Source organism: Benincasa hispida, chromosome 5 (genome assembly GCF_009727055.1).
Source record: "Benincasa hispida cultivar B227 chromosome 5, ASM972705v1, whole genome shotgun sequence".
Classification (NCBI taxonomy): Eukaryota; Viridiplantae; Streptophyta; class Magnoliopsida; order Cucurbitales; family Cucurbitaceae; genus Benincasa; species Benincasa hispida.
The window spans coordinates 5,926,156-5,939,424 of record NC_052353.1 but is presented as its reverse complement, the minus strand read 5'-3'; positions in this window follow the sequence as shown (position 1 = coordinate 5,939,424).

Here is a 13,269-nt window from a genome sequence, read left to right as displayed (position 1 = left end):
TCTGATTATACCCGACATATTCATCCAAGAAGCAATAAAAATCGTTCGCTGCTAATCTGTCCAGCATTTGATCGATAAATGGCAAAGGGAAATGATTTTTCTTTGTGGCCGCATTCAATTTGTGGTAGTCCATGCAGATGCGCCATCCAGTAATGGTCCTTTGTGGTATTAATTCATTGTTCTCATTTGGGACTACCGTCATTCCTCCCTTCTTCGGCACACATTGCACGGGGCTGACCCACGTGCTATCTACAATGGGACAGATAATGCCTGCATCCAGCCACTTGATAATCTCTTTTTTGACGACCTTCTTCATCGCAGGGTTAAGTCTGCGTTGATTTTAAATGGTTACTTTGTGGTCGTCCTCAAGAAGAATGTGGTGCATGCAGTACGCGAGGCTAATTCCTCTGACATCAGCGAGTGTCTAGTCGATTGCTCGCACATGCTTCTTGAGAATGCTCATCAACGCATTCTCTTGATCTGTGTTAAGTGTGGAGGAAATTATCACTGGCAGCTTCTCATTCTGCCCGAGGAATGCGTATTTCAAATGTGTTGGTAGGGTTTTTAGTTCAAGGGTTGGTGGTTCCATGAGAGAAGGTTGCATTATTTTTCTTTCTTCTTTCGGCTCTACTTATTGCGTTGCGATCAATCCTTCTTCTTGGTTTGTTTTTGCTACGATCGCATTGCAGACAACTACGGATGTGTTGGCATCCTCTTCTTCACACTCTTCATCAGACTTTTCTTCTTGAATCAAATTCAAGTCATCATCAGAATCTTGCAGGTCTTTCTCATCAGGAAATTTCATGGCATGAATTATATTAAACTATAGCTTTTGTCTGTTAAGTTTCTCCACCACCTGCTCCCAATGAGTGATCTCTCCTGGTTCGAACGAATAAGCTCATTTCCTAACCTGATCACAGAGAGAAAATGGGAACAACTTTAGTCGAACTTCTTCAGCAGAGATGTTCGGAAACACAAAAAGTATTGCAGATTTCAATAAAACTTCAGAGATGGGCGTGCGGATCCTCGCCACGCCTTCCTCCGAATTAACCTGCAACCTGGATCATCTGTAGCATCACCGGTTTCATTTCAAATTTACTTCGGTCTAAGGCAGGCCTCATGATTCTCGGGGAGAAATCATAGAGGTTTGGCGATGCATAGTCCCTAATGGGCCTATTGCGATTGTTTGCCAACAGAATCGGATTTGCCATGACATTGTTATTGTTTGGTGCTTCATTTCTAGGCTGCTCCGCCATCATTTCTTTATCGGATTGTGGTTGCTATTGGCGGTCTCTTAGTCTCCTTCGAAATGTTCTCTCAATCTTCGGGTCATAGTTTGCAAGAGATTGAGAGTTCTGCAAAGAAATCACAAAAATTACCGTTAACAACTATTTTGCCGAAGTCCCCGACAACGGCGCCAAAAACTTGATGCATTGTTTTATTAGGTGGAAATATGGATGATATGCGTTGATGGATTGCGTTGTGCACTCAAGTTTCCCCAGAGAAATCCAAGTGTCAATTCCTCTGAGTTTCCTTGTAAGTCCAGGGTCGAACACAAGGACTTGTGAAAATAGTTGCGTTGGAGATTTTTATGAAAACTTGCGGTAATCAGTTGAATAAATAAGTGGGGTTGTTGTTGCGTTAATGAAAATAATAACGAATACGACAGAGTTCAAAAAGAGTTGGTAAACGGGAAATACGATGAATATGCGATGAACAGGTTGAGAAGGGTTTTGGCTAACACTCCCTAGGATGCGTTCATGCCTTGTGGTCATACAACATGCACACAATAGTAAACCACTTCTCGGCATGAATGCCACGGCTTCTAAGGCTAGAACGCATGCGATAAATATGCGATATGTCTACAGGGTTTACACATAAACCTCTATTTCTATTTATGCGATGACAACATGACATTCACACAAATATGCGACCACATAATATCATTCCTATTCCTCGGATGCATTCGATGCAAGTTGACAAACAGAGCTTATCTCTAAGTCCCCATCTCTTGTTTATGCAAGCCTAATCTTGCTCTTTCGAGTCTAGATTCTAACCTAGCTCTCTCGAAACATTAGGTTCTTTCTTTAGATTCCCTCTCGAATAACTCTAAAGGGATATTTTGCACAACATAAAACAAGACAATCGCAAGCAATAAACTTCCTAGATCATGTTAGCTTAGTTCTTCTTAACCCATTCAACTAGTTTAGCTACTCATGCGTATTAAGAGAGTGAGTAGATGTAGAAATAGAACTTCCATTGAATAGATATAAGATGAAGTACAAAATAACAATGCAAGTATATTAAAGAGCATGGAACAATTTCTTGTTGCCAGGCGTTACGCTGTTTCTACTCGTGCTCTAAAGATATTCTCGCTTTCGCGAGACGACCCGCTCTCTGCACTTACGCCCCAAGGTTCTCTCTCGAGCTGCCTTGGACGATCTCCGGCGTCACCACTCTTCTTTTACTCCGCCGTAAAATGGAAAAGGAAACTATAACAGAGGTATGAACTTGTAATGGTGATGAGGTAATCGACTATTTAACCCTTTCTCTGAAGAATGCACTTGGTATTTATAGGGCATCAAAGGTGAAAGACGACTTCTCTCTTCTGGTTGTACAGATGGGACAGCTTTAATTCCTGATTGATACGCAGAATAATTGTCACCGATAAAGCTGGATGTACTTTGTGACCGCTATCGGCTGTCAACTTAATTTGGATCCGACTGCCATTAGCTTTCTGTCCCATTGATCTTAATTGTTCTTTCATCCGGATGCGCCCACCATGTTGCGGTGATTCTTCTTGGGTGAATATTTGCGAGCACAATCTACGCAAAGTCTTGTGTGATATTGCGTCGGACAATGTAATACTCCTATGTCACATTCTTTGAATTGCATTAAACGCATTATTCTGCACAAAAATAATAAGATCAACTGCTCAATGCGCTGGACGCATGCACGCAATATTATAGTTTTATACTTAATATATTTCTGTTGTCCATTGGATATATTCAATCATCAGTACGATGACCCTTCACAGTTGCTCGTAAGCACAACTGGGCCAATTTATCGTTTTCCCTGTAGTTACATCTTACTCTTGAGTACACTCATCCCTCTAATGAACAATACTACACATATCCTACTATGTGTGAACACCTCTCGGGCCATGAGAATGTTTGTGGCGTCAACATGTTCAAGCCCCGGGATAACCCTCTACTTCAGGGAAGAGTTCGAACTCCATATTGTGAGTTTAGTTCCCGACTCCCAAATAAGACGAATCCCCAAAGTGGTAGGTTTGAGTCGGCGCTCTAGCCACTCGCACCCATGTAAATCAAAGGACCGCCCTTAATGGTAGGAGTTCCTAACTCACTCAGGATTTAGGTCATGTTACCTATGGTCATTTTAGTGAAGTGAAGTCTCTGTCATGAACAGAGTTATATGACGAGACGTTAACACTTCGTGGTCAGGTCTTATACAAACTCTTTGTATAGGACGCCTCCACTCACATGTCCTCTACACGAATGATCAAGATTAGACCATCTGTGACAAGTCACAACACTTGTAACTATTCTAAAAAACGAGTCGCGTTCGTAGCGTTACCAAGAAAAGGTTTCCCTCATATATCCATGTACTACAGACCATTTTGGCTGTCACTTAAGACATGATCCACTTGTATGTCACTATATACATGCTTAAGTTACATAAAGACAACTAAGGATATTAAGTTTATTGGTTTGTGGTAAAATAAAAACATCTAAATGTGCAAAGTCAAGAAGTGAAGTAAATATCATATATATTATACGTCACAAGTGTTCGTACAAAATTGTTTACAAACTACAGGACATGAGACTTTAGGGCACAAACCCCAACAATTCCTGTAAACAAGGAAATGTATTAACGACTCGTGGGGAAATTGATTTCCCTTTCTCATACCAGACCTGATATATCATATGCAGTCAGTTTATGTAGGCTCCTTATGTAAGACACATGGAGGTTGTTACCCAGATTCTGAGGCTACTCCTGGAAAGGGCTTGGTGTTCAGGAAGCATGACAAAAGGTCCATTGAAGCCTACACTGACTCAGATTGGGTAGGTTCTGTCATAGATATAAAGCCCACTTCGGGGTAATGTACCTTTGTATGGGGAAATCTGGTTACTTGGCGAAGTAAGAAACAAGGCGTCGTTGCTAGAAGTAGCGATGAAGCAGAATACAAGGCTATGAGCCTGGGAATATATGAAGAAATATGGTTGAAAAAGGTTCTGCCTGATCTTCATCAAGATAGTCATGGTCCCATGAAACTTTACTGTGATAATAAGGCTGCTATCAATATCGCCAATAATCCTGTACAACAAGACAGAACCAAACATGTGGAGATTGACAGGCACTTCATCAAAGAGAAACTGGACAGTGGTAGTATCTGTATTCCTTATATTCCTTCAAGTCAACAGATTGCTGATGTTCTCACCAAAAGATTACCAAGATAGAATTTTGACACTTGTGTTAGCAAGTTGGGTTTTATTGATATCTACGCCCCAGCTTGAGGTGGAGTGTTGAAAAATGTTGTTTTTGCCCTAAGGGCTCTTTTGTCTTTTTACATGGTGTCTACTGTTTTAGGGTTTCAGTCTTGGGGCTATTTATATTTGAGCATAGGTTTTTCGTAATGTTGGAGAGGTACCAGCACGTAGCGAAAGCGACGAGGATCGATAAGCACTCTAATTGATTAATTTTGGCAGAAAAAAAAACATGCTCAAACATAATTTAATGGGTTTCATGACATACCTTTGAAGAACCGTTGAAATCTTGATTTTCAGCTTCTAAATCCTCCAAATCTTTGTGCAGACCACCACAAGATCTTTCCTACTATTCTTTTGGTACTATAGATTGAGTTGTGGGACTCAAAATAAGCTAGAATAAAAGGGAACTTGGAAAATGCTCACTGCAGCAACCCAAAATGAAGAACACCTTCTTCTACCCGAATTTTTAGAAAAATTCAATCGGTTGCAATCCCCTCAAGTTCACCCCAATCTCTTCAATATATTGCAGACTATCATGAAAAGAGATTTGTTGTATAGAATGCAACTCATGCTTGGAGTAATTGAAGGTTGAAGATAATGGGTTTTTTGTGAGCAACTTGAAAATGAAGTTGAAAAAACCATTTTTTGTGTAATTTCGATTTAAAAATCATAATTGATTTCTAAAATAAAAATTATTAATTTTACAAATTAATTTCATAAATTAATTTTCTAATAAAATTAATAAATAATTATTTAAACAATTTAAATAATTCTAATTAATTTAATATCTAATATTAAATTAATTTTTATACAAATTCATCTTCATATATTTAAATCATATTTAAATATATATTCTCCAATTCTATTTTATTCTAATTTAAACGTTTCAAATTAACTTATCACACTACTCTAGAGCTAATCCATTTTCGAGCTCGTAGGGGGACCTCGTGGACCTATAGATCATGGGCTCCAACGATTCGAGATTAATCAGCTAAACTCATTAGACGGATCTAACCCTCATCGTTAACTAATGGGCCACTCCACTAAAACCCATAGTTGAACTTCTCTTACTGTAAATATATTATGTCTATTTGATATAACCATGATTAATAAGTCAACCCTTCACAGGTTATTCATAATAACGACTGGGTCAAATCTCTGTTTTACCCCCAAAATTACCTCTTGTTCCTTAATTCCCCACTGATCCCCTAATGAACAATTATTTTGTGATCCAATCAACAAAACCGAGTCCCTCTCGGGCCAATGAGAAGGCGGGGCCTCTTGTTCAAGACCCATAATCAGCACTTAAGGGAACAACCTCTCTACTATCCCTAAAAGCGGGTAGGAGTGAATTCCATCTTGCACCCTATATCCTCAGCTATCTATCCGGTCTTACTCCTGAAATGGGAGGTTTATTGAGCCGACGCTCTTGAGCTAACCCTCACCTATGCAAATTTAAGGATAGTTCCAAATAAACAGAAGTTCATAGTTAGCTCAGGATTAAGGTCAAGTTACCTAGGTTATCGCTTTGAAATAATCAGTCATAAACAGTAAACAACGTTATAAAGTAAGAGTGACTAATTTCGTGGTCCAATCTTGTACAGACCCTTTTGCACAAGGACACCTCCACTTCTCATGTCCCAACATGAACAAATTAGGATCACTTCGTTTGTAGCACTTTACAACTCTTTGTAACAACTACAGAGTAGGCCGCATCAATAGTGTTACCAAAATAAGGTACCCAATCTTATTCATATACTATAGGTCATTTTGACTATTTACTCGAATTTGATCTACCTTTATGTCTCCACATAAAGTTTAAGTACTCATCCAATAGTCAAAGGACTTTTAGGTTTATTGGATTTCTCATAAGCAATAATAACGCCTTATTGAATTTTTTTAGAATAAGTTCCATTGTTTACAAACCACGAGTTTTAGGACATAAAGCCCAACGAACTCCCACTTGGACTAAAACTTCAGTGGTAACTTATATATCCGATATATAAGACCGAGTTCCTGAGTTTTACAGAGAAATACAATAAACTAGGGCATCCCATACCCAATATTTCTCCCAATTGCCCTAGATTATTAATTTGGTGTTCCTAGTCCTACTAGGTGATTCTCAAACACTTTAGCCGAGAGAATCATTGTCAACATGTTAGTATACAATAGACTTTTGAATATACTATATGGGGATTGCCTGTCATTCTCAATAATGGTCAGGAAGTACACTTTCCTCCCACTATATTGAGGTACTCTCAACTCTTTGAGTAAGATACATCTGGCCTGTCTCAACAACAATTTGTTAACAGTCAGATCTAGAAATCTTTTAAACTTTCTATACTTTGATCTAGCCATTTAAATATCTAAATTTACAAACGGCTTTTAACATTTTGATCTCTTAATAGAAGTTGCTAGAATAAACATAATTTTTGAAAATGAACACTTCATTTATCACAAAAATGTAAAAACAAGCAACAACTTCTCCCACTGGATGAGTTGGTCAAACGGTCTCAAAGACTAGTTAGCCTGTTTACCTTTCTCTGCTCTCTTCTCGATAAGATATTGAGGGCAGTTTCTCTTCCAGTACCCTTCTTCGTTGTAGTGGAAACATTTTTCTTTTCTGCAGCGATATCCTTACCTTTCTTTCCAGCAAGTTTCTTCATCCCTTTCCTTTTGCCCTTCTTCCCAATAATACTCTTACTCTTCGAAGAGGAGGCAACATAAGGCTGAAGGACATTCCTCTTTTCTCGGAAGTAGTAACATTTACTTCTGAGTCTAGACCCTTTGTTCTCGACATTGTCTGGTAAGCCTATAGCTCATTCAGTAGAGTAGTCAAATTATATTCAATTTTATTCATCAATGCATTCATACAAAATTTCAGAAAACTCTTCAGAAGAGATTCTATAATAAAACCAACTTGACTTCTCTCATCCATGACAACATCGTTTACTTCTGCCACATTAAAGTGGACCATCATGTCCACAACATGTTCATGAACATTAGTCCTCTCTTTCATGCGACTGTTGTAAACGTACTTAATGGCATCATGCCTCAAGGTGAAGGACGGTTGTCCAAACATCCCTCGCAGAGATTCCATAATCTCTGTGGCAGTATTCATATCCTCATGCTTCTTTGCCAAAACATCTGATAGGCTGGCGAGGATATAAGCACGGGCTTTATCATTAGTCCTGACCCATCTGTCATATCCATCCCGAACATTTTGGTTTGTATTAGAGCTAGGAATGGGAGGGCAATCCTTAGTTAAAACAAACCGCAAATCGTCTATCACAAGCATCATGTTCAAATTTGATTTCCAAGTCACATAGTTATCCCCGATGAGTTTATCCGATGTCAACAATTGTATTATTGAACTCATCATTCTGAAATTATAAACAAATTCTATAAGTGAATTACTTTTAAATCCAATCAAGTTTTAGCAATTTTAATAATGTACCCAAGATTATTCTTTTGCAACGATACTACAAGAAGACATTCTTGTCTAAATACTATCTCTAGAATAACTCATATTCCAATAGTCATTTAGGTAATGTTTTTGGTTAGAAATTATTAACACTTAATAATTCTGTAAGTGTTGACCCGCCATTTTTAGATCTTATAGAACGGTATGAGTATGCCTCCGAAATAGAAGACAATACCCAAGATGGAACTATAAGACCCTATTCATTTTACTGAAGCCTGGGTTGTTCCAAATCCTATGTTACACCCATCCGAGGGGATAACCATCGTTAAATGACTAGCAAAGGGCCGCTTAAAGCTAATCAGCAGGCGCAACATAGGAATTTCACGATTCAGACTAATGGAGGAGACCGCAGGATATGTTGACACATTTCCTTCACCCACTTACTATAAACTAGTTCCTCCATTTACCTTGATATTGATGCAAACATCCGCTTTCCGAATGGAAGTCACTCCTAGGGTGACTCGAAGCGTCATATGAATCTCACGGTGTGAACTATGTGGAGACGTGGCAGTTGAAATCGTACCATTGATTTTTGTTCGAACAATTTCCCTTTATTCACCATAATCTAAATTTAAGTTAAAAAAGACTTTCTGAATGGAGGTCACTCCCAGGGTGATACGAAGTACCATTTAAATCCAGACTATGAACTCTTAGGGACGTGAGAGCTAAGAATAACATGTCGTATATGTTATTGATCTCCCGCTGAAGTTTTCTAATAACTCTATCAAATAGAAGTTATTTACTACCACTGAAGTGTTCTAATTTTTGGGTAAATTTATACTTAGGTTCTTTTCCAGCTAATAAAAACAACCCTAAGTCTATGTGGTTTATCCAAGTATAACACTTATAAATGGACTTAAACCTACAATGTCTAGGTGATAAACCCTTTTATTACCTCACATAGCTCACAAATACTCATAAAACCGTTATCAACGCTCAATAACTCGGCCATAATCCCCAGGTAGGAGGTGTTCTGTAGACCGTCAACTTAAATACCCCCAGCCTTTGACAGGATTATATATCGGTTGAGTTTGTAACCCAATTTTTACAAGTTTAACAACCTATTTTAACTATTTAAAACAAGTAATTAACCTACGTGAGCATGCAGTTGTTCTTCGTTATGGATTTTAAATGTCTAATCCAATTTTATACAACTTATAAAGCTTTAGACATGCTAAACATCCACAACATACATGCATTTAATATTTAATATAATACTTATATTAAATACAAGAAACCCTAACATGCATACTATATAATATAACAACTTATAACATACTTTCAATGCATGTTGCATGCTTCCTACGGTGGGATTTTAAATCTAAATGGCATACTATATGCACATATAAGATTTATTTAATTATAACATACATCCAATGCATAAATAATTAAACACAGACTGATATGATTTTAGTTTTGGCAAAAACAAGCAAACAAAAGCCTAACTATTACAAAAATCGATTCAACACCGCTCGATCTGCTCCAAACCGCTTGAATCGAACCTGAACCATTTGACCGGACCAGCCACAAACCATTTGAAACTGAACCAGACAAGACCTCAAGAGAACCGGTCGAACTGACTTCTCTCGCTCTCGCTCAATATCTCGCTAAGGCTGATCATTTATCATTGACGACCATCGTCATACGTTTTCCTGATCGTTTAGTGCTTGCGTAATCGTTTAGCAATGAACGCAAGGCACCTGACCAAGGTACACGATCGTGTAGTGTTTGACTTCTATCGTATAGTGTCATCGTCTAGTGCCAAAGGGCACTACACGATCACTTAGTGTCAAACACTATCATGTAGTTCCATCGTTTAGCACGAAAAGTTTACTACACAATTGCTTAGCGCTATCGTCTAGCGCATCGTCTTGATCATTTAGCGCGCACACAAGGTAAACGATCACTTAGTGCTATTGTATAGCTCTCGACGCATCGCCCAGCTATCCCACATAGGTAAACAATCGCGTAGTGCTATCACATAACATCTCAACGCATCGCTTAGTTGTCGATCAAAGGTAAACGATCGTGTAACGCTATCGCTTAGCTTTCACCGAAAGCTACACGATCGTGTAGTGCCATCGTATAGCAATACAATGCATCGTTTAGCTCCTGCAGGTACACGATCGTCTAGCACACAACACCTAAACGATCAACGCCCGAAGCTACACGATCATTTAGTTTTTCTTCATATCGTCTAATGCATGAAGCTAAACGATCATTTAGCTACTAAAGCTCAATGATGATATGAACAGAGGCTGATTTTCTGGAATCTGCAACTCGGCCTCTTCGCTTGTTTCTTCGAATTACAACTTAATTTTAACTCTAATGACTCCAAATAAATTATAGAATCTTGGGAAGACATATAAGCTCATCAAACAAGAGCCAATTACAAATCTAAATGAGGAATCAAAAAGAAATTAAAGGCCAAAACTCATAAAACCATATCATTACAGCAGTTTCATATTCTCATATAAAACACCCACCAAACAATAATTAAACAAATTGAATGCTTATTTGATGCTCTGATACCAATTGTTGAACAGGTTCCAGCAGGCAGCGGAAGCAACAAGGATCGATAAGTACTCTAATTAATCAATTTTGGTAGAAAAGAAAACATGCTCAAACAGAATTTAATAGGTTTCATGACATACCTTTGAAGAACCGTTGAAATCTTGATTTCCAGTTTCTAAATCCCTCAAATCTTTGTGCAGACCACCACAAGATCTTCTCTACTATTCTTTTGGTACTCTAGATTGAGTTGTGGGACTCAAAATAAGTTGGAATCAAAGGGAACTTGGAAAATGCTCACTGCAGCAACCCAAAATGAAGAACACCTTCTTCTACCCAAATTTTTAGAAAAATTCAATCCGTTGCAATCCCCTCAACTTCACTCCAATCTCTTCAATATATTGCAGACTATCATGCAAAGAGATTTACTGCATGGGATGCAGCTCATGCTTGGAGTAATTGAAGGTTGAAGATAATGGGTTCTTTGTGAGCAACTTAAAGATGAAGTTGAAAAAACCAATTTTTGTGTAATTTCTATTTCTAAAATATATATTTTGATTTTAAAATCATAATTTATTTCTAAAATCAAAATTTATTAATTTTAAAAATTAATTTCATAAATTGATTTTCTAATAAAATTAATAAATAATTATTTAAACAATTTAAATAATTCTAATTAATTTAATATCCAATATTAAATTAAGTTTTACACAAATTCATCTTCACATATTTAAATCATATTTAAATATATATTATCCAATTCCATTTTATTCTAATTTGAACGTTTCAAATTAACTTATCACACTACTCTAGAGCTAATCCATTTCCGAGCTAATAAGGGGACCTCGTGGACCTATAGATCATGGGCTCCAACGCTCTGAGATTAATTGGATAAACTCATTAAACTGATCTAACCCCTATTCGTTAACTAATGTGTCACTCCACTAAAGCCCATAGTTGAACTCCCCTCACTGTTATCTATTATGTCCACTCGATATAACAATGATTAGTAAGTCAACCCTTCACAAGTTGTTCGTAATAATGGCTGGGTCAAATCTCTGATTTACCCCCGAAATTACCTCTTGTTCCTTAAATCTCCACTGATCCCCTAATGAACAATTGTTTTGTGATCCAATCAACAAAAATGAGTCTCTCTCGAGCCAATGAGAGGGTGGGGCCACTTGTTCAAGACCTAGAATCAGCACTTAAGGGAACAACCTCTTTACTATCCCTAAAAGTGGGTAGGAGTGAATTCCATCTTGCACCCTATATCCCTAGCTATCTATCCATTCTTACCCCTGAAATGGGAGGTTTATTGAGTTGGTGTTGTTAAGCCAACCCTCACCTATGTAAATCTAAAGATAATTCCAAATAAACAGGAGTTCATAGTTAGCTCAAGATTAGGGTCAAGTAACCTAGGTCATCGCTTTGAAATAGTCAGTCTTAAACAGTACAGAGCAGACCATCCAATAGTGAACTCCTCATGTCCCAACATGAACGAATTAGGATCACTTCGTTTGTTGCACTTTACAACTCCTTGTAACAACTACAGAGCAGATCGCATCCAATAGTGTTATCAAAATAAGGTACCTAACCTTATTCGTATACTATATATCATTTTGACTATTTACTCGAACCTGATCCACATTTATGTCTCCACATAAAGTTCAAGTACTCATCCAATAGTTAAGGGACTTTTAGGTTTATTGGATTTCTCATAAGTAATAATAACGCCTTATTGAATTTTTTTCAGAATAAGTTCCATTGTTTACAAACCACGAGTTTTAAGACATAAAACCTAATATGTAAAGTGTACAAAATTACTAAAATTTCTCTATCGTTGTTTTTTCTTTCTAGTCTAGGGTTTTCCATGTTAAATCTTGTCTTCTTTCTTCTTCCCTATTTTTCAATAGATTGTACTTTTTTCAACCGTATGACACCATAATTTAGATTTGGTCATGGTCAGTCATAATAAATTAAGTTCCAACTTATTGTTGCAACTCTTCATGGCTTCATCGGATCTTAGGGAGGTTCTTTAATCCTCAATCAAAATTGACTCGTGCATGATGGCATACTTTAGCACTTGTAGACTTCTACTTGTTGGGGTTGATGCCCTAAAGTCTCGTATCCTGTAGTTTGTAAACAGTTTGTACGAACGCTTGTGTTGTTAATATATGATATTTACTTCACATCTTGTATTTTTGCTCAGTTGCTTGTTTTATTTGCTTTACCACAAACCAATAAACATAAAATCCCTGCTTATCTATATGTGACTCAAGCATGTATGTGGTGACGTACAAGTGGACCATGTCTTAAGTGATAACCAAAATGGTCTGTAGTATATGGATATAAGAGGGAAACTTTATCCTGGTAACGCTATGGATGCGGCCCGCTTTGTGGAATGGTTACAAGTGTTGTGACTTGTCATAGATGGTCTGATCCTGATCATTCGTGTTGGGGATATGCGAGCGGGGGCGTTCTATACAAAGAGTTTGTATAAGACCTGACCATGAAGTGTGAACGTCTTGTTATATAACACCATTCATGACAAAGACTTCACTTCACTAAGATGACCATAGATAACATGACCTTAATCCTGAGTGAATTGGGAACTCCTGCCATTGAGGGCGGTGTTTTGATTTGTATAGGTGCGAGTAGCCAGGTCACCGATTCAGACCTACCATTTTGGGGATTCGTCTGATTTGGGAGCTGGGAACTCAGCTACACAAGATGGAATTCATTCCTTCCCCGAGGTAGGGGTAA